The 22879-nt window shown below is 47.4% G+C and overlaps 1 protein-coding gene across 1 annotated transcript in view; it reads right to left on the bottom strand.

The window, feature by feature from the left end:
- The window catches only part of xrcc6 (X-ray repair complementing defective repair in Chinese hamster cells 6), a 63490-nt gene extending 42232 nt beyond the window's left edge, over nt 1–21258 (bottom strand). Inside the window, exon 1 of the mRNA XM_063062596.1 lies at nt 21238–21258. The gene's annotated coding sequence lies outside the window, so the exon portion shown is untranslated. The remainder of the gene's footprint in view (nt 1–21237) is intronic.
- Between the last annotated feature and the right edge of the window lie 1621 nt (nt 21259–22879).

Genomic DNA, 22879 nt, shown 5'->3' with positions numbered 1-22879 from the left:
CCTCAGTGCTACTGCTCTGCCTACTGCTGCTGTACACCCAAGAGGTGATTAGATTAGAATATGAGGACACTCAGTCCTCTTTTATTGTCATTTAGTAATGCATGCATTAAGAAATGATACAATGTTTTTCCAGAATGATATCACACAAACACATGACAAACCAAGACTGAAAAATTGACAAAAAACACATAATTATAACATATAGTTACAACAGTGCAAAGCAATACCGTAATTTGTTAAGAACAGACCATGGGCACGGTAAAGTCTCAGAGTCGCTCGAAAGTCCCGTCATCTCACGCAGACGGTGAACCTCCAGCGCCGCAAACTTGCCGATGCAGCATCCTGGAAGCATCCGACCACAGTCCGACTCCGAGTCTGTCCGAAAGCTCCGAGCCTCCAACCAGCTCTCCGACACCGAGCACCGAGCACCAGCTCTGCCGAGTGCTTCGACCCCGGCCCCAGCAACAGGCAATAGGCAAAGCCGAGGATTTGGGGCCTTCCCCTCCGGAGATTCTCGATCGCACAGTAGCAGCGGCAGCGAAGCGGGCATTTCAGAAGTTACTCCAGATGTTCCTCCGTGCTTCTCACGGCTGTCTCCATCAAATCCGGATTGTGCACGGCTTCCTACTTCACACATACGATATCAATTTGGAACGGCCGCGCAGGCTGCGTCACGCCACCATCTTCTCCCTCCGAGGTCATGCCATGCCCCCCTACCGTGGTATCCAAAGGGGTATATTTGTTGCTGAGGGGGGATGGCCACACGGGAACCTGCCTGCTCCCTCTACCTTTCCTTGTGGTCAACCAACTATCTACTGCCTGCACCTTAGGTGTGACCACCTCTTGTCAAAGGTGATCTCAGCTTCCCGGACATTCCTCAGTATATCCATCTCCAGCTCCATTTCCTAAAGAGATCAGCCAGATGCACATCCTACAGGTTAAATTATCAGGAACATTGATCCCCCCACACACCTACTGCCACGACTGGCACCCCGGCTTAACTGGCAGCGTAATTCTAAGGAACTACCTGCACTTACCCAATTTCGCTGCTCAGATTGCTCTAACCGAAACCTCTCTGTCACAGCCACGGACTCTGCTGTGGGGTCTACGTGCCCGCGCAGGCGGGCTGCGGAACAGGTTCGACAGTTGCGCTCCTGAGTTGGAAAGTTCCAGCGAAATACAGTTTCGTTAATGCGGTATTTATCTCCCTTTTTGCTCCAGTCCTGTTGACACTTGACCAAAAGCACAGCAACTTTTATGCTCCCTGCTTACCTTCAGCCTTGTTCAGGAAGGAGGACTACCCTTTTGACAGACGCTGTAAAGGAGCCGTATTCATTTTGCAATCAGTTATTGGTTCCGGCACCAGTGTTGGCGCTAACTTTCAGTTTGAGAGTTTTAGTTAACCATCCTGTTGGCCTAGAGTGTGTTGCTCTTCTTTTCATCTAAATTCTGCAACTGTTCTCATTAAAGTCAGTGAACTGTTGACCCACTTCAGTGTCTGTGCTTGGGCCATATCAGAGTGTTTTTGATGCTCTCAGATCAAAGCCTCAGCACTATATCGAATCATTGCACTTGCAACTCAAACTTGATCACCCACACACCCCCACCACCCAAAATAGCGGCTCCACAACAACCTGCTTCTCTCATATACCTGCAAACAAAAAAAAACCCGTTAAGATGCTGCTGGCTCCTCACCTCCCCTGCTCAGGCTGCTTGGACTGGGAACACTGGAAACAACGTCACGTGAGGAATGCACTCTTCTCAGGCTTCCAGCCGGGGACATGTACTGAGTATAACCAAGGCTTCAATGACAAACTGTCACCTTCTTCACAGACAATGCCTGGGCATGTCTAGTCTGGTGGTATTTATAACACCGCAGTCTGGTATCAGGAGGGACAGACGACAGGGGTTTAAATACCACCGGAATAGACATGCCCAGGCATCATTCCTGAAGCCGATGGCAGAGTTTGTCATTGAAACATTAGCTGGCGCATGGCCAAGTGGTTAAGGTGTTCGTCTAGTGATTTGAAGGTCGCTAGTTCGAGCCTTAGCTGAGGCAGCGTGTCGTGTCCTTGAGCAAGGCACTTAACCACACATTGCTCTGCGACGACACCGGTGCCAGGCTGTATGGGACCTAATGCCCTTCCCTTGGACAACATTGGTGATGTGGAGAGGGGAGACTTGCAGCATGGGCAACTGCTGGTCCTCCATACAGCCTTGACCAGGCCTGCACCCTGGAAACCTTCCAAGATGCAAATCCATTGTCTCATGAGACTAACAGATGCCTATTATGTACCTGATCAATAAACCAATTATTTGGAATCAAATGTCCTTGCCTGGTGTCTCAGGGATGGGTGTGTCTGCAACCGCACCAATTCCACCCCGCCTCCCCTGGAACTCCCTCTCTGCCATCCCACACCCCTCCCCGGGTGCTGCATCCTCACCATTCCCAACGTCCTTTGCTCCTGCTAGATCTACAAGCTTGCTCTCCGCTTCATGTTGACAAATACAGCACTGTATTTATGGTCTTATGCTATATCCATGTGCCTAAAACTTCTGCACAGTGCTTTAGACAGAATAGATAGTCAGAGTCTTTTCCCTGGGTAGAAATGTCAAATGCTGGAGGAAATAGATTTAAGGCGAGAGGAGGAAAGTGTAAAGCAAATATGTAGGGTATGTTTTTTACAGAGAGTGGTGGGGCTGTAGAGTTAGCAACTTCTAAGAGGCAGTTCACCAGGCAAACAGGATAAATTTCATTTGGCATTGTGGTCAACACAGACACGATGGGCTGAAGGGCCTTTTCTGCTGCTGCGCTATTCTCTGCTTTATTTACTCCATGCTCAAGAGAATACTGGCTAATCTACTCAGTCTCTGTCCTGATAACAAACCTGAGTAACCAGGCAGCAGCCTCATTAATCAACTGCGCATTCCCTTTGTGCAACTTATCTGTGCTTTTAGGTCAACAGCCTGTGTCACAATGTGCGCTGGCAATGTTGGAATACAGGTGCAGAGAGAAGACAGACTCCCATGTGGAGACAGCAATCGGAGTTTATTTATACAATTCCAACAGAACACCTGCGGCTCGGCCGAGCAACACCGTGACACGTAACATTCTCAAAACTAGGACCCCGCGAATGGCTCTAATCAGGCATCCGCCTAACTAATACAGGTAAAACGGAACGCCAGAGCCTGTCAAAATTAACTTAACGAGCTTAAACAGAAACACCAGGAGACCACGTTACAAAGGGCGAGTCGCTGGAGAAAAAACATGAAGAACTCTAAACAATTAATGACTTGTTAAACAACAATTAACCAAGACACGAGGAAATCTGCAGATGCTGGAAATGCAAGCAACACACACAAAGAATGCTGGTGAACGCAGCAGGCCAATTTACCAATTCAGGTGCTCTAAAAACCTCGGTGCCTAACTCTCCCCACAAGCCCGAAGAGCTCATTACAAGCCTCGTCAATCATCTGGGAACCCACACAACTTAAGTGTAAGGATACTCAGGTCGTCCTGAACATTAATTTATCTCTCAGTGTTTAACCGTCCAAGTGGCAGGGCAATGGATGCCAGGGAGTGAAGGCCAGATAAGATCAGTGGAGAGGACGTGGCCCCTGTAGCAGGAGAAGGGAATAGTGTTGAAACGTCCTTGTTGGCAGGGTAAGGGTGCGCCTGGGAGACAGGAACAACCCTACGTGAGGCTGGGGAAGGCTGAAGTGGTGGGATGAAGAGAAGGAGGAAGTGACAAGATTGGGGAGATCGTCCATGTGGAAGAATGGGGGTGGGGTTGCTGTATGAGTCCGTGAACAAACACTCACACACCTTCTCATGATCGCAGTGAATGATCAGCCATGATCACAGTGAATGGTGGTGCTGGCTTGAAGGGCTGAATGGCCTACTCCTGCACCTGTTGTCTATTGTCTATTTCTCCAAGGTATCCTTGGAACTGCTTTGTTATTGTCACAGGTACTGAGATATAGTGAAAAGCTATTCATACAGATCAGATCATTACACAGTGCAGTGAACTGGACCAAGGTAAAATAATAACAATGCAGAATAAAGTGTTACTGCCACAGAGAAAGTGGAGTGCAGGTAAACGATAAAGTTCAAGGTCAGAATGAAGTAAACTGTGAGACCAGGAGTACATCTTATCATTCAAGAGTCTGATAACAGTGGGATTGAAGCTGTCCTTGAGCCTAGTGGTATGTGCTTTCAGGTTTTTTGATGGGAGAGAGGAGATGGGAGAATGGCTGGGGCGGGTGAGGGTTTTTGCTTAAGCTGGTTGCTTTCCTGAGGCAGTGAGAACTACAGGGTGGATTCAGTGGGTGGGAGGCTGGTTTCTGTGATATGCTGACCTGTGTCCGCAGGTCTTTGCAGTTTCTGGCAGTCACGTGAAGACCAGTTTCCATACCAAACCATGATGTATCCACATAGAATGCTTTCTATGGTGTTTAGTGTATGGAGTGTCAGGGAGGGGTAGCACCTCTGGTAGGGGAACATGTCGCGTCCTTTTCAGGGCGGTTAGTCCACCTTTGGTCCCCACCTGGCACTCAGCTCTCACCTGTGGCTCCCCGTAGCTGTTTGCATGCGACAGTGGCGACACCCCGGGCAATGGCTTCGACAAGCCGGCTAAACCAGGTGAAGGTAGCCAACGGGTCTCAAACCCTCGGTGAGATAGGGAGTTGTCCATCCCAGCATGTGAAGACAGACTCCGGCGGATTGAGTGGACGTGACCAATGGAAGGTCCAACGGTCAAGAAGGCGGTCTCTGCAAGCGTCGTGGAACGTGTAGAGCACGACAAGACACAGAAGACATCCTGGTCATCCACTGCGCCTAGTCCCATCTCCAGCCATCTCGACTCTTGCCTTGCCACTGGATCCAGATGGGAATCGGGAAGAAAGAGTGAGGCTGACACTGCGCAATTCTCCCTCACTTAAATCCAAATCACACGCTAGTCTCGACACCATCATAATGGTGTCAAGGTCTTCATTGATGCCGACGAACTGGGAAGGACGATAAAGAGACTGATCAAACTGCAGGGAGAGTGGGGGAGGCAGATGTAAAATGGGGGTGACAGTGGGGGCAAGCGGTAGACGAGGTTATCTGGTTGGCAAGCGAGTGACAGCAGTTGGAGACTGATGATGGAGGCGCAGAATGTAGGAGGTGCAAAATTCAGAGCAGGTTGACATGCCCGGCTGGTCAGTCAGCAAATGCCCTCTACTCCCAGAGGGAAAATGAAACACACAAAGGTGAGTTGTCATCACAGATAGACAACTGGTACAGGCAGGGAAGTCAGGTACCCTGAGGTTGTAGTGTCCAAGTGTGCAGGGAGGTTAGCGGGAGGAACAGGGATGGCTTTCTCTTCCCAGGACAGGCAAATGGTAACACTGCCCACCATTTGTGCCCAGGTCTCAGTGAGAATGGCTCTTCCCTTACCTCACCAGCTCCCGCCCCTGCCTTTCTGCTCTGCTGAACAGATGGCACCAGCAGATGGCACACTTTACCAATGGATAAGAATTGCTGCGCTCCCTCGGATTTTAGGCAATCTTTCAGCTTGAGTATAATTCACATTCCATCCCATCTCCCAACTCAGCCGCCCCTCACCATAGATACAAGATTAACTCCCACAGTTGGCTTGAAACGTTTACTTTGCTGACGTACCTAATGATCTACCTTTGGGACAGCTCTCCTTCGAGTCACGTGGTGCGTTTCTCCAATTGGTGTACAAATTGTGCTGCCCCTTTAACTGAGTAGTCCAACTAGCCGCAGTCCCCTGCTCCTCCTCCCCTATCTGCCTCCTGCCTCTTCATCCCCTGTCTCCCCACCCCCCCCGCCCATAGAAAGTGTTCCATCTGGACGCGTAGTGGCTTGGTACGGCAACTGCGCCGCACATGACCGCAAGAAACCACAGGGAGCTGTGAACGCAACTTAGCACATCACGGGAGCCAGCCTCATCGTCAAGGACCCTGTTACTCTTCTTGCTGCTTCAGTATCAAAGACCACCCCTCACCCCGGACAGTCTCTCTTCTCCCATCTCCCATCGGGCAGAAGATACAAAAGATAGACAATTGGCAGATAATGTAACCCGGCTACTCAGTATAATTCATTTGGCACAAAAAAGGGACGAGAAGAGTATAGTAGTAGCCTTGGATGCAGAAAAAGCATTTGATAGATTAGAATGGGATTTTTTATCTAAAGTATTAGAAAAATATGGGTTAGGAACATCTTTTATAAATTGGATTAAAACTTTAAATTCTAACCCTAAGGCTAAAGTAGTGACAAACTCTCAAATTTCAACACCATTCCAGTTAAAAAGGTCAACTAGACAAGGTTGTCCATTATCACCTGCTTTATTTGTACTGGTGATAGAGCCATTAGCAGAACTAATCAGAATTGATCCAGATATTATGGGTTTTAGAGTTAATCAGGAGGAATATAAAATTAATCTTTTTGCCGATGATGTTCTGATCTATTTAACAAACCCACAACATTCGTTATGTAAATTATCTTCTAGACTGGATGAATATGGGAAGGTATCAGGTTACAAAATAAATTGGGATAAAAGTGAAATTTTACCTCTTACTAAAGGAGATTATAGTCAATGTCGATTAGTAACCCAATTTAGATGGCCGGTAAATGGTATAAAGTATTTAGGTATAAGACTTGATAATGATGTAAAGAATTTAGATAATGATGTAATGATGTAAAGAACTCAGTCTGTAGGATGGCTGCATTTTCTGGGGGGCAAGGGTCATCGTGCCTCCCCCTGGCCGTTCACAGATTGTGCAGGAAATTCATGAGGCTCATCCAGGAGTGTCTGGAATGAAAAGCCTTGCAAGATGCTATGTTTGGTGGCCAGGAATGGATCAGGATCTGGAGAACAAGGTAAAATCATGCACGCAATGTCAGACTAATCAGAATATGCCCCCACCAACTCCTTTGCACCCCTGGCCTAGGCTACATTTGGACTTTGCTGGCCCCTTTATAGGGCAGATGTTTTTTGTAATGGTAGATGCACGTCCTAAATGGATCGAAGCTCAGATCATGAACAACATCACAGCCCCCTCAACCATAGACAGACTCAGACAAGTGTTTGCAGTCCACGGGTTGCCTGACACTCTGGTCACTGATAATGGCCCGATGTTCACCAGTGAGCTGTTCAGTGAGTTCATACAGCAGAATGGCATTCGTCACATTCAGACGGCCCCTTTCCACCCAGCCTCCAATGGCTTGGCTGAGCGGGCTGTTCAGTGAAGGAAGGCCTGAAGTGGATGACAGGGGACTCTCTCAGCATTCGGCTTTCATGTTTCCTGTTTAAATACCGCCTCACGCCACAGACTACGGCTGCCCGCACTCCAGCAGAGATGCTGATGGGGCGTAGGCCCAAGTCAAGATTGGACCTGCTGCGCCCAGACATGAAGGCAAAAGTGAGACAGACTACTGTGGAAGCATGTCCACCAGTGACTTTGCCAGAGGGCGAGACGCTGGCAGAGGGGTCGAGGTCCCCTGAGGAGGATAGACATTCTCACGCAGACACACAGACCCCTCTCATGCCCCTAAAACCAGATCCACCCAAAGCACCCTCACCGGTGGTGCCTGCTGGGTCACCGGGGGTAGTGCGCAGATCACAGAGCACTCGTAAACCTCCTGACAGACTGAATTTTTGACCGGACAGTTCTTTTTTTTGTTGTTAGATTGAATGTTGAATCTGTCACATTTTCCAGATGTTTTGTACTGATAAACTGTTGCTGAGATACTGGTATAAGTTTTCAGGGGTACGCAAGTTAATAACACTATGGTTTTTATTTCCTAGTTTTTTATATTTGGGGATGTTGGATTTTAAAGGGGGAGAAGTGTTGTAGTGTGAGCATTATTAAAAGTAAGTTAATACTAATTAGGATAATGGTGGGGGGTTTACTTCCAGTGGGCTTTGTATATAGTGTGCCTGCCATGCCGTACAGGTTGAAAGCCTCTGTATGTACATAACGGTTTTGAAGTTCGACATAAAGTTGTTTCTTTGGCATGAATTTGTCGAGTGTGTCTTTTCCAAAGTAGAAGTTACTACATTATTGTTTCATTTTGTACTCTTTCAATCATCACCATTAAGTTCCGTGTTGTATGACGTGGGCAATTAGACCATAATTGTTCTTGGCAATCTTTTTTAAACTAAAATAGCTTGCCATTGCCTTCTTCTGGGAAGTGCCTTTACAAGATAAGATAAAACTTTATTTATCCTGAAGGAAATTATTGTTCCAAAGTTGCTCAGTCAGAAACAGATACTTTAAAATACGGAGTATAAACATTGAGGTATGAAGAGAATACAAAATGTACATTAAAAAGTAGTGGGTGACCCCACCCATTATCAATACTGTTCAGACATTGTCTGCCTGGCGTCAGTGGTCGCGTAACCAGGACTTGTGATGTGCACCGTGATGCACTATCAATTACTCCAAAAGACTGGAAGTAGAGTAAATACTGAAAGGCTTTTATTAACAGTAAAATGGGTCTCGTCCCTGCTGAGTATCTGCCCTGGACTGAGAGGGGGAGCAGTGGCACAATCGCCTTTATTCAGGGGTCTGTGGGAGCAGCCACAGGGGCAGTCAGCAGAAGGGCATGTCCAGACAGGTCACCCAGTTACAACATATATGTATGGTTTACCACACAGCGGCTGTTTATATGACCATCCACCACCTGCTCCATTGGCTTCACATAACCCCGATCAGGAATGGGGGCTAAGCAAGTGCAAACACTTTTTTTTTACTATGAAAGTTTATTTACAACACATATACACAAGGTACAGGCAATCAATATTGACAAGACAGGAAGTATACTCAAACTAAAATATGGTTAGTGCCGTCTATAACACAGCCAATACCCTGGGGGGCCTACTGCACAAGTCCCCCAGTGTGCCTGCCGTGACCGTGTGCTCCCTCCCCAAGGACAGCCAGGGTGGGTGCTACACCTTGCCCAAGGGTGACCTAGCGGGGGGAAGGAGCATCTCACACCTCCTTTGGTAGAGACACATCTCCACCCCGTCACCCAACTACCTCAATGCACCGTGTAGTGGTTTGATCTGTATAAGGAGCGCCAAGGTGAACTTTTCACTGTATCAGGATGCAAGAGACAATAGTAAAGCAAATCCAATTCCACAGGTTAGTCTGGGCTTACTTCCTGTGGAGTAAAGGAGGCTGAGGGGATATCGAAGAAGCATACTCATTTATGAGGTCAAATCCTAGATGGTCAAAATCCTTTCCCATAGTATTTCTGTCCAAGACGAGAGTGCATCGTTTTAAGTGAGAGGGAGGGTTCTGACGGCCTGCAAGGAGATCTTACATTCTCCCCGTGACCACGTGGGTTTCCTCCGAGTGCTCCAGGTGGCTCCCACAGTCCAAAGACGCACCGGTTAATTGGTGATTGTAAGTCGTCCCGCGACTAGGCTAGGATTAAATCGCGGGATTGCTGGGCGACGTGGCTCGAAGGGTCGGAAGGGCCTGTTCTGTGCTATATTGCAATCAATCAATCGACAAATAAATATTTTTATACACGGAGACTGGTTGATATCAGAAACAATTGTTGGTTTTGAAAGAGCACTTAGATGGTATGGAAGGTTATAGTCCTAAAGCAGTGGATAGGATGAGTGGAGATGAGCACAAGTGTCAGTATGGAGCTGACGGGCCGAAGGGTCTGTTCTGTGCTGTACAGCTCTGTGACTCAGTGTAAAGTGATAAAGCACCCAAGGTTGGTTACATCCTTCCCTTCAGGAGCAGCAGCTGGAAGGGGAGCTGCCATCTCCCTCTGAGTCTCTGCCGATTTGATTGTCCAGCAGATGTTGCTAAGATTTGACCGTAAAGTGCTTGAAGCTCTTAGTTGCAAAGCACTTGGTCTGAAGCTTCTCGCTCCCCGCTGACTGCAGCCTTTCACAGAGTCCTGACACTCGGCAAGACCAAAGAGGAGCCGGCTGTGAAACTGGTTATCAGCGGGGAGGTGGAGGATACAGGATTCTGAACTTCATTAGGGGTACTCAGAGAATAAGAGCAGGGGGAGAGGGAACACAGTTAGACCACGTCTGGAATATTGCCTGCAGTTCTCTTCGCCACACTACAGGAAGGGTGTGCTTGCACAGGAGAGGATTCAGGGAAGATTCACCTGTATGCAGTACAGCAGCAGGCCATTCAGCCCCGCTTGCCCATGCTAAGTGAGATTCAAGGTTCAAAGTACTGTACATGTGTTAGCCAAGTACGTTTGCAGTATACAATCCAGAGATTCGTCTTCTCCACAGACAGGCATGAAGCAAAAAAAACCAAGGAACCCGTTTAAAGGAAAACATCAAACCCCCAGCACATGAAAGAAAAGAACAAATCGCATAAACGGCAAGAAAAAAATGGGGGGGGGGTGGAGAGAGAGAGAGAGAGAGAGAGAGAGAGAGAGAGAGAGAGAGAGAGAGAGAGAGAGAGAGAGAGAGAGAGGGAGAGAGGGGAAGAGGGGAGAGAGAGGGAGAGAGGGGAAGGGGGAGAGAGGGGGAGAGAGGGAGAGAGATGGAGAGAGGGAGGGGAAGAGGGGGGAGAGGGGGAGAGGGGGAGAGGGGGAGAGAGGGGAAGAGGGGAGAGAGAGGGAGAGAGGGGAAGGGGGAGAGAGGGGGGGAGAGAGGGAGAGAGGGAGAGAGGGGAAGAGGGGAGAGAGAGGGAGAGAGGGGAAGGGGAGAGAGGGGGAGAGGGAGAGAGGGGAAGGGGAGAGAGGGGGAGAGAGGGAGAGAGATGGAGAGAGGGAGGGGAAGAGGGGGGAGAGGGGGAGAGAGAGGGAAGAGAGAGGGAGAGAGGGGGGAGAGAGAGGGGGAGAGAGGGAGAGAGATGGAGAGAGAGGGAGAGGGGGAGAGAGGGAGAGAGAGGGAGGGGGAGGGGGGAGAGAGAGGGAAAGAGGGGGAGAGAGGGGGAGAGGGGGAGGGAAGGGGAGAGGGGAGAGAGGGGAAGAGAGAGGGGGATAGAGGGAGGGGGAGGGAGGGGGAGGGGGAGAGAGGGAGAGAGGGGAAGAGAGAGGGGGATAGAGAGAGGGGGAGGGGGGAGGGGGAGGGGGAGGGGGGAGGGAGGGGAGAGAGAGGGGAGGGATAGAGAGAGGGGAGAGTGGGGGGGAGAGGGAGAGGGGGAGAGAGGGGAAGAGAGACGAGGAGGGGGTGGGAGGGGGAGAGGGAGAGGGGGAGAGAGAGGAAGAGAGAGGGGAAAGAGAGGGGGGAGAGAGGGGGAGAGAGGGGGAGGGATAGAGAGAGAGGGGAAAGTGGGAGAGAGGGGAAGAGGGGAGAGACGGGGAGAGGGAGAGGGGGAGGGATAGAGAGAGGGGGAGAGTGGGAGGGGGAGAGGGAGAGGGAGAGGGGGAGAGAGGGGAAAAGAGAGAGGGGGGAGGGAGGGAGAGAGAGAGAAAGAGAGAGGGAGAGACAGAGAGAAAGAGATTTATAATACTTCAGAAAGTGTATAAATACTCAAATGTTCAACACACAGGCTACTTGGCCTAGTTGGAGTTTCACCAAGAATCTTTGGATACTCCCTGTCAAACTCTCTGCCTCCAGCAGCGGGCAGGATATGTCACAGAGCGGTACAGCAGAGAAACAGGCCCTTCAGCCCATCTACAGTACTGTGCAAATGTTTGAGGCACATGTAGAAAAATTCTGTAAAGTGATGATGCTTTCCACAAAAATGAAATGATACGTTTCTAAATATAAACAAATTACTATAAAGAGCAGTCAACAGTAAAAATAAATCGAATCAAATCAACATTTGCTGTGACCGCCTTTGCATTTAAAATTGCATCAATTCTCTTAGGAACATTGTCATGCGGTTTTATAAGAAAATCAACTGGTTGCTTGTTCCAAGTATCCAGGAGAACTTGCCACAGTTCTTCTGCAGACTTCGGCTATCTCACTTGCTTCTGTCTCTCCAGGTAATCCCAGACAACCTCGATGATGTTGAGATTAGGGCTCTGTGGAGGCCATATGGTCTGAAACCATATGAAAAATCTAGGGTGCCTAAGACTTTTGCACAGTCTGAGCTATTATTCCCGTTGGCCTGCACAAGGGGTATGGAGGGCTGTGACACAAGGAACACCATCCTCTGGAAGTTGCCCTCCATCCTGAGATGGAAATACATCGCTGTTCCTTCACTGTCATTGGGTCATATTCCCCCATGGCAGTACTGAGTGTGGCAGAGTGTGAGCTCAAGTAGGGCAGAGTTCACACCCACCTTCTCAAAAAACACCTAGGGACGGGGAATTATGTGCTGGCCCAGTCTGTGAAGGACACATCCTTTAAAAGAATAAAAGAAGTCATGATTCAGTTATAGGAACATTAGTGAAAAATTAACCTAGGGTGAATAAAGTCAAAACAGCAGACACTCACTTATTTGCACATGGATGTGCACACTCACACGCACGCACACACACACACACACACACTCACACACACATAGACACACACACACCCAGACACACACACACTCACACAGACAGACACACACACACACTCACACACACTCACACATGTACACACCTACTCTCACACACCACTGACACATACACACTCACACACACACTCACACACAGACACACACACACACACATACACTTACACACACACCCAGACACAGACACCCACACACTCACACATGTACATACCTACTCTCTCACACCACTGACACACACACACTCACACACACCCAGACACACACAAACTCACAGACTTGGGCCATGCCTGGGAAAGTGGACTGGTTGAAGACATCTTGGTCAGCAAGGAAGATTTAACCCAAAGGTTCTGGTTCCATGCTGTATAACTCTAAGCATCTATGAATCTCAAAACATTAAATCTAACTATTTGAAGCAACGTCCAATAGTCTGGAAAATCTGCTAATCCAGCATCCCAGTCCTGAGGTTGCTGGATTAAGAGAAGTTCGCTGTACACTGGCCCTATATTTTTCTCCAACATCTCTCTACATTCCATCCCTCACGCACACACTCGGGCTGTTTGACAGCGGACACTAAACCACCGTCCCTGCATGCCTTTGGGATGTGGGAAGGACTCCTGGGGAAACCCATGCAGCCACAGGGGTCAGATCGCGCACTCTGCACAGACAGCGTCAGGGTCGGGAATGTTGGGGTGCTGTTACCAGAATCTACCATCTCTGTGCCAATGTGCTGCCTGGTGATGGCTGCAAACTCTGTCCAGGGTTGTGGGGATCAACCATGGACTACTAAATGGTAGAGGGGCTGAATAGCCTGTTCCTGATGTCCCCATCTTGGCAATGATTTGGTGCACAGAGGATTTGAAATCCATTGACTTGAACTCATAATCTGGAGACACAATCCAATGGCAATGGAAACGGTGAAATGGTTAAACTATAACCTGGATTTAGAACTCCCACATTAATGGTGTCCATAACACTTTTGGATGTTCTTAAGCATCACCTGGACCACTGCAGGAGCTTGGGTGACCTCTCGGACACTCCAGACTGGCAGCTGTGAATCTGTACTTTACCTGCTCCTGAAATGGTTCTGCAAAGCTCTGTGTCCTGGGTGGCCAGTGATGGGTATGCCCCTGGGTCAGGTGTCATCGTGAGAGGGGCAGGAGAGAAACCTGTCTGCCGGCTTTTGAAGAGGTTGTGTTCTGAGCCCAGGTATTGAACATTTGATGTTCCCTCTGCACTGCTGAGGGAGGAGGTGGAAGATTCGGGTCCCACTCCCAATGAGAATTGAGCACATTATCTTGGCCAACCACTCAGTGCAAAGATAGGATTGATCACAACTGTCTGTGTGGAGTTTGCATGCTTTTCCCAAGTTGGATCTGGTGAAGTTTGTCCAGAGATTCTTCGGAGGTCAAGAACGAGGCAAAAACTTGGTGGTTTTGGCTGTTTGATTAAGTGTGTGACCAGAACAATGAAAGTTTAAAGAAAAATAAGCCATGGTTTTTGCATGAAAACTCACCTGGTTGAGTGGTCTGTCTGTCTGTCTAGGTCCCATATCCGATGTGGACTTTGGTGACCATGGTTTTCCATATAGATCTACCCTTCGTTTTTTGGATGACTTCCATTTCCTCGATGTGTAGCCACCTGGCTAGGCTTTTGATGTACATAAACTGAGGTCTTCATCTAGGTTTGCTCCCCTCAATCTTTCCAGAGAGTATGAGTTTTTCTAGTTAATCTTTCCACATGATGTGTCCTAGGAATCTGAGTTGTCTTTCTCTTATTGTTGGTATGAGTGATCGAACTGCTTGGGCTCTTCTGAGAACTTCTTCACCTGATGTGTGTGTGGTCCATGATTCTTTTAACATTCTCCTGTAGAACCATAATTCAGCTGCTTCTAGTCTCCTTTCCATTGCTGGAGAAAGGGTCCAGCATTCATTCTGGTAGAGTGGTACCACAACAAAAACCACTCAGTCAGCATCAGTAAAGCTAGAAATGATAGTTGACTTCATAAAGGAGAAGGGGAGCGAACATGTGCCAGTGCACATTGGGGAATCGGTGGTGGAGAGAGTCAGCTGCTTTCAATCCATATCAGACGTTAACATAGAGCCCAGCACATAGAAACAATCATAAGCAGTAGAGCCTTCACTTTCTTAGCACGTTTAACCTGTCACCCAACACTGTTATTAACTTTTAGAGATGTACTGTTGAAAGTCTCCTGACTGGTTTCATCATGGCATTACAGCAATTTAAATATACAGGAACGTAAGTAGCCGTCGAGTAGGGGACTCTGCTTAAAACATCATGAGCACAAACCTCCTCACTACTGGTAGCAGCTACAGAAAGCAATATGAATGCATCATTCATTATCCCCCACCATCTGAACGGCGTCATCTTCTCAAAGCTACCATCAGGCAAGAGGTACAGAAGCCTGGAGTCTCACACCAACAGGAAGAGCTGGTGAAACCTGGAGTCCCACACCAGCAGGAAGAGCTGGTGAAACCTGGAGTCCCACACCAGCAGGAAGAGCTGATGAAGCCTGGGGTCCCACACCAGCAGGAAGAGCTGCTGAAACCCGGGGTCCCACACCAGCAGGAAGAGCTGGTGAAACCTGGAGTCCCACACCAGCAGGAAGAGCTGGTGAAGCCTGGGGTCCCACACCAGCAGGAAGAGCTGCTGAAACCCGGGGTCCCACACCAGCAGGAAGAGCTCGTTAAGAGTAGACTCCTGCACCAGCAGGAAGAGCTGGTGAAGTCTGGGGTCCCACACCAGCAGGAAGAGCTGGTGAAGCCTGGGGTCCCACACCAGCAGGAAGAGCTGGTGAAGCCTGGGGTCCCACACCAGCAGGAAGAGCTGATGAAACCTGGGGTCCCACACCAGCAGGAAGAGCTGGTGAAGCCTGGGGTCCCACACCAGCAGGAAGAGCTGGTGAAGCCTGGAGTCCCACACCAGCAGGGAGAGCTGGTGAAGCCTGCGGTCCCACACCATCGGGAAGAGCTGCTTCCCTACAACCATCCAGTCCCTGAACTAACCGGCAAAACCCTAATCACTGCACCATGATCACTTTGATCACTTTGCACTACAATTGACTTGTCTTGCTCTAATTGTGTTCTTTCTTGTAAAAAATGCTTTTATATTTGAACAGAAAACCCTACAAAAAGTAACGGATACGGCCCAGTCCATCACGGGTAAAGCCCTTCCAACCATTGAGCACATGTAAATAAAGTGTCCCAAGAAAGCAGCATCTACCTCCCCCACAACCCATCTCTCTTTTCAGGAAGAAGGTACAGGAGCCTCAGGACTCACACCACCAGGTTCAAGAACAGTTACTACTCTCAACCAACAGGCTCTTGAACCAAAGAGGACAACTTCACTCGCCCCATCATTGAAATGTTCCCACAACCTACGGACGCACTTTCAAGGATTATTCAATTCATATTCTTGATACTTACTGCTTATTTATTATTATTATTTCTTTCTTTTTGTATTTGCATAGTTTGTTGTCTTTTGCACATTGGTTGAACACTCTAGTTGTTGGGGTCCTTCATTGATTCTGTTATGGTTATTATTCAATGGAGTTATTGAGTTTGTCTGGAAGAAAGTGAATGTCAGGGTTACACATGGTGACGTATATGTACCTTGATAATAAAGGGAGGGAACGTTGACTCAGACCATGAGAGGCCCGCGTCGGGCATTTTTATGCCTTACAAGGTGCAGATTGGAAGATTGATAATAAATTGACTCTGAATTTTGATATGCTTTCATTATATGATGCTGATGCTGCAAGTAAGGTTTTCATTTCACCAGTGCATATGTGTACTTGTGTATATGACAATAAATTAAGCTTTGACATATATAAATGTATCTGCATGCATACATAAACACACGCGCACACACACACACACACACACACACACACACACACACACACACACACACACACATGTACATGCTCTCAGCAATATCTGATCTGCCTGTTCAACAGCCAGGCCTCTTGTCGGCTGGAACAGCATCAGTAGATGGGGTGAGTGGTCCCTGCCTCTTTTCCTGATTTGGAAGGTGCTTTACATCGAGCTCCATTCCTGGTGAAGTCCGGACTCTCTGCTGTCACTTGGCAGAGACACAAATCAGGAGCAGTGCACACTGGGAATTCAGCTCATTAAACGGGGAAGACACAATTTGTAATATTTTCAGTAAAACCTCAGTACATCTAATCAGCCAGGCTGCGTCCAAATTTATATCCAGCATTTCATTATGCAAAAGATGATCTTTTGGATGAAGTCGTTAGTGAACAGAGTCTGCAGGCGCACACAGTCACTGAGCGAGCATGGATGTCAGGATTAATCTGGGCCATTACAAGCCTGGAGCAGAAGTTTGAATCTACAGGAAAGTCTGGGTCACTTGATCTAAAATGCCACTGACTTGTGTCCACCACTGTGGCTCCTTGTTATATCGTGGATGACCATCGGCTTCGGACTTCGCCCTGCTTCATTATAAATCCAAGTAGGTGTACCTGCTCCAATGGGAATGAGCTGCTCCCATTCCCAATGAGGTACTCAATCCTGTCCCAACAGTGGCCAAGGACCAAGTCATATCCACATTCTGCTTTCCACCCCAGGTGAAGGGTCTCAACCCCAAACATCCACTGTCCACTTCCCTCCGTGGAGGCTGCCCGAGTTCCTCTTGCATTTCTGTTTCTCTAGATTCCGGCCTGTGCAGTCTCTCGCACTCATGTGAATCCTGCCCAGCCAATAGAAACCTCAGATCTGACGCCCCCTCGTCCAATGAGCTCACTGGGCTGCTTGGTAAGCTCACGGGACAGCTGGACAGGGTGGCACCAGATTCTGCCTTGGTTCGTCATGGGGGGGGGGTGCGGAATCAGGAAGGACAAAGATTGTCGAGATTTCTTTCTCAGATTATATTCTGGTCACCCTGTTCTCAATACAAAAGCCTGAGACCTCATGCTAGCAGGACAGAAGTCGATGAACAGCATCCTGACGTAGGCGTTTGTGTTGTCCAGGTGGTCTAAAGCTGTGTAGACAGCTATTGAGATTGCGGCTGCCATTGACCTATTGTGGCGATAGGCAAATTGCAATGGGTCCAGGTCCCTGCTGAGGCAGGAGTTCGGTCTAGTTATGACCAACCTCTCAAAGCATTTCATCACTGTAGATGTGAGTGCTACTGGGTGACAGTCATTAAGACAGCTCACTTTATTCTTCTTAGCCACTGGTATAATTGTTGCCTTTTTGAGGCAAGTGGGAACTTCCGCCCATAGCAGTGAGAAGTTGAAAATGTCCTTGAGCACTCCTGCCAGTTGGTTGGCTCAATCTCCTGACTTCTCCCTGTATCTCTTCATGCCCTGACCAATTAAAAATCTATCAACCTCTGCCTTTGCAGCTGTGGAGGCCATAGCTGAAAAGAATTTCATAGATTTACCACTCTCTGGCTAAAGAAATTCCTCCTCATCTCCGATCTGAAGGGATGCCCCTCTATTCTGAGGCTGACTCTTCTGGTCTTAGACTCTCCTACCATAGGAAACACACTCTCCACATCCACTCTATCAAGGTCTTTCTCCATTCAATGGGTTTCAATGAGGTCACCCCTCATTCTTCTGAATTCTAGTGAATACAGGCCCAGAGCCATCAGACGCTCTTCATAGATATTCAATCTGGAAACATTTTCATGAATCTCCTTTGAACCCTGTCCAGTTTCAGCACATCCTTTCTAAGACAAGGGGTCCAAACCTGCTCACAATACTCTGTGAGGCCTCACCAGTGCTGTATAAAATTTCAACATTACATTCTTGCTTATATATTCTAGTCCTCTTAATTTGAATGCTAATATCGCATTTGCCTTCCTTACCACAGACTTAGTCTGCAAATTAACCTTTAGGGAATCCCGCACAAGGACTCCCAAGTCCTTTTGCACCTCAATATTTTTGCTTTGTCTCTCCATTTAGAAAATAGCCAGCCTTTCATTTCTTCAAACTAAGTGCATGACCATACACTCCTCAACACTGCATTCCATCTGTCATTTCTTTGCCCATTCTCCTAATCTGTCCAAGTCCTTCTGTAGTCTCACTATTTCCTCAAAACTACCCACCCCTCCACCTATCTGTATATCTGCAAACTTTGCAATAAAGCCATCAAATCCATCAGCCAAACCATTGACATGCAAGGTCAATGTGACCCTCTTCTGGCACTTAAACATCTAAACCAGATAAAGGAATTAAAACCCGAAAAAGTATTTGTGGTCCTGTGTGTGTACTTTTCCCCAGGCTACAAAATATATATATATATATATAGACAGAGAGAGAGAGTTTGGTGCCATATTAACTAGTGTACAACTACCTTAATTCTTTCCTCTCCACTCTCTGCCCTGTTGGTCATCTGCCTGGTCACCAGGAGGCAGCTCACTGCTGACCATCACCACCAAGAGCAACCAGGAACTGACGCTAGGCACTGGCTCAGCCTGTGAAGCCTGCACTCCTAGATTGGATATTAAAACATTGAAGGCCCCACGAACACATCACCTGCACAGGTCAGCAAAATGCAGTCTGAAAGTGTCAAAAGAAAAGACATTAGTGTTGAAAGTGTTGGAGATGGTCAAGGAAAGGCTGCTGCTGGAACACAGGCTGCGTTTCCCTCTCCGGAGACGCTGCCTGACCCGGTGAACATCCATGGAGTTGTTACAGCTCCATGACATGCAAAGAAGCTGCAAACCTCAATTTGTCCCTCACCCCACTCCAACAGCTACACCGCGCCTGCTGGGTCAAATTACACCCCACCCTACTGTTCTCGTTACCAGCTGAATGTCACACATCTCGCAGAGTCATAGAAAACTGCAGCACAGAAAAAGGCCCTTCTGCCCATCCTATCCATGCTGAACCATTTAAACTCCTGAGTCTCATTGAATTGCACCTGGACCATAGCCCTCCATACCCTACCATCCATGTACCTACCCAAACTTCTCTTGAACATTGAAATCAAAATCACACCCACCACATGTGCTGGCAACTTGTTCCACACTCTCACCACTCTTTTCTATTCAAACTAAACCAGGAGTTACCCAAGTCACTTGGTAGGTCAGGCAGTGTCTGCGGAGAGGGAAGCAGAGTTAATGTTTCAGGTTGGAGATTATCAGAGCTGGGAAATGAGAGAAAACATCATCCATTGTGGATCGGGACGGGTCGTTAGGAGGAATCTCCCAGTCAGCTTGCTCCTGGTCCCGGCCAGGGAACTCAAGCATGGGTCCAGGCGGCTGGCAGTTGCTGGGTCTGCCCGAGCCGACTGCCTGCCACTCTTTCAGAGGTACTTCCTTGCCCATGTGTCCCTGGAGAAGGAGCATGTGATGTCCACAGGCACAAGAGAGATATCTGCAAATCGTGGGCACCCCAGGAGTTTGAGTGTGTTGTAGACTGTGATAATCATTGTTGCATATTTAATATTTCAGTAATATTTGAGCAATCTTGTGTATATATTGGTTGATTAAGCATTCTTGTTTGTTTAAATAATTAATTACAGGTTATATGTATAAGTATGTTAACTGAATATACATCATCACGCTACCACATGATACGTGTACGCCTCACTTTAACAGACATCTCATCTCTCCTGGAAGTTTCGGGAGTCTCCCGCAAATTGATAGTGGCTCCCTGATGCCTGCAAATTATATACAATATCCCGGAAATCGATTTTTTTGAGAGCGAGAGAGCGCATGAGCGAGAGAGAGAGAGAGAGAGAGAGAGAGCGAAAGCGTAAGACAGCAAGAGAGAGAGAGAGTGTGCCATGGCAGAGTGTTCCAAAAAAAGAAAATATAAAACATACATCACCCCAGACTACACTAAAGTATACCCCTGCCTAATAGAGGTCAAAACTAATGACAGTGTTGCTCGCTGCGCTGTTTGCAACAGTGACTTTTCTATTGCCCATGGTGGGTTAAGACAGTAAAAGACACGTTGAGATGAGTTTAATAGGTGTCATTCATTCATTAGCATAGCTAACGTTATTTAGACTAGCTGGCCACTGCTAAGGAGCTATTCTATTGCAGGCATCCCACCTCTCCCGGAAGTTCCGGAAATCTCCTGCAAATTGATGGTGCTACTTCCCTGAAATGAGTTTTTGCAGGGTGGGATGTCTGCTTTAAGTAAAGACAAGGTTAAACTCATATTTTCAGACTCCTGTGCTTTCTTTGAATTAATTTAATGTTTTGAAGATAAAAAAACTTAACAGTGGCGATGACGTAGTGTTACATTCAAAAGAGCAGTTGAAATTGCTGTTTCAATGGAAACTGCAGACAGAGACACAATTGAGTTGCAGTCAGGAAAGAAAGTCAGCTAAACAAAAACGCATCGTCTAAAAAAAACAGCCTCGCTGAACAAATTGTGTAACTGTTATGGCAGGGGCTCACATGCACCAAACAAATGCAGATTTAAAGGTGAAACTTGCAGGAAATGTAACAAAATAGGACACGTACAAACAGCGTGTCAGGCAGACAAAAATAAATGGACTGCACAGGGAAGAGAAAATATTAAAAAGTCAAGTTGCAACATAAAAAAGAGCACTAATCTTCACACTGTTGATGAAAAATCTGATAATGTTGAAAATGACACAGGACTATGTAGCCTTGAAACTTACAGCGCGAAATGCAGACAGATGGCAATACGGCTGACGCCAAAAGTGAACGGCAAATTAATTAAAATGGAATTGGACACTAGCTCAGCTGTTTCAGTTACTGCACAAAATGAGTTGAATGACATTTCAAAGATACTAACCTGAAGCCAACAGATATACTAACCTGAAGTCTGGAGAAAATATAACTCCTGTGGGAATGACATTTGTAGCTGTGAAATACTACAACCAACAAGCCAAATTTGAGATTGTATGAGGTAAAAACAGGAGGACCAACACTGTGGGATGTGATTGGCTGAGACAGCTACAATTTTATTGGAGATTCATCCACCAATTGCATGCCACATCCCCTGCAATGAAGCTATATGAAAGCAAATTGAGAAAGTACTGGATGATGTCAAAACTGTCTCCATGCTGAGCACTATGAACCTTTGCCCAACTGAGGACAAACAGACATTGGTGCCAACCTCTGTGTCTCTGGTTGGAGAGCATATTGGACCAAGGAGGGACCATGATGCTCAGAGGAAGCATAAAAGCAGTGGGCAGACTAAACAGTTTTTGTAGACAGCATATCTGAGAAAGCTTCTGATATGTTAATCAGATAGTTTCTTGTGAAATGCAGTTTGGTTTTAAGTTGGAACAGAGTTCAAGGACGCTTTAGGAATGTTGCAGGCATTCGGCTTTCATGAGAATAAAGAACCGGAATCTACTCTGCATTAAGGTTGTTGCATGAACTTCAAGTGGGAGACAAAAAGCTGCTTGTAAAAGTAGATGCAAAGCCCAGCTGGATGGACGGATGGCCAAGAAGGAGTTAATGGAGATACAAAAAGAGGATTCATCAGATGATGTTTTGGATGCAGAAACCAAGAGGAGAGATCAGATTTGCTTATCACCACAGTCGGTCAACAGCAGATGCAATCTCAATGGCTCTTTACACGGCCTTAGATCACCTGGACAATACAAACACCTGTCTCAGGATGCTGTTTATTAATGATAGCTTAATGTTTAACACCATCATTCCCACCGTTCCAATCCATAAGCTACAGAACCTGGGTCTCTGTATTTCCATCTGCAATTGGATCCTCGACTTTCTAACCAGAAGACAATAATCTGCGCAAATTGGTGAGAATATCTCCTCCTCACTGACAATCAACGCTGGCACACCTCAGGGATGTGTGATTAGCCCACTGCTCTATTCTCTCTATACCTATGACAATGTGGCTAGGTATCACTCAAATGCCAACTATAAATTTGCTGATGATACAACCATCGTTGGTGGAATCTCAGATGGAGATGAGAGGGTGTACAGGAGCAAGATATACCAGCTAGTTGAGTGGAGTCACAGCAACAACCTGGCACTCAACGTCAGTAAGAACAAAGAGACGAATGTGGACTTCAGGAAGGGAACGATAAGGGAACATCACCCAACCCTCATAGAAGGATAAGTGGAGAGAGTGAGCAATTTCAAGTTCCTGGGTGTCAAGTTCTCTGAGGATCTAACCTGGTCCCAACATATCGATGCAGTCATAAGGAAGACAGGACAGTGGCTGTATTTCATTAGAAGTTTGAAAAGGTTTGCTTTGTCACCTAAAACACTCAAAAACATCCATAGATGTACTGTGGAGAGCATTCTGACCGGCTGCGTCACTGCCTGGTACGGGGTGGGGCGGAGGTTACTGCACAGGGCCGAAAGAAGCTACAGAAACGTTTCAGGCTGAGACCACTCAGGATGAGGGGACATCAGTCATCAGGTCATGGTTAAGTTTGCATGGGGACCAAAGTGGAGCGATGCGGAGGTGAGGAGAAGA

Source organism: Mobula hypostoma, chromosome 11, assembly GCF_963921235.1.
Source record: "Mobula hypostoma chromosome 11, sMobHyp1.1, whole genome shotgun sequence".
In the NCBI taxonomy this organism is placed as follows: Eukaryota; Metazoa; Chordata; class Chondrichthyes; order Myliobatiformes; family Myliobatidae; genus Mobula; species Mobula hypostoma.
This window is presented reverse-complemented; position numbering and strand designations above follow the sequence as displayed.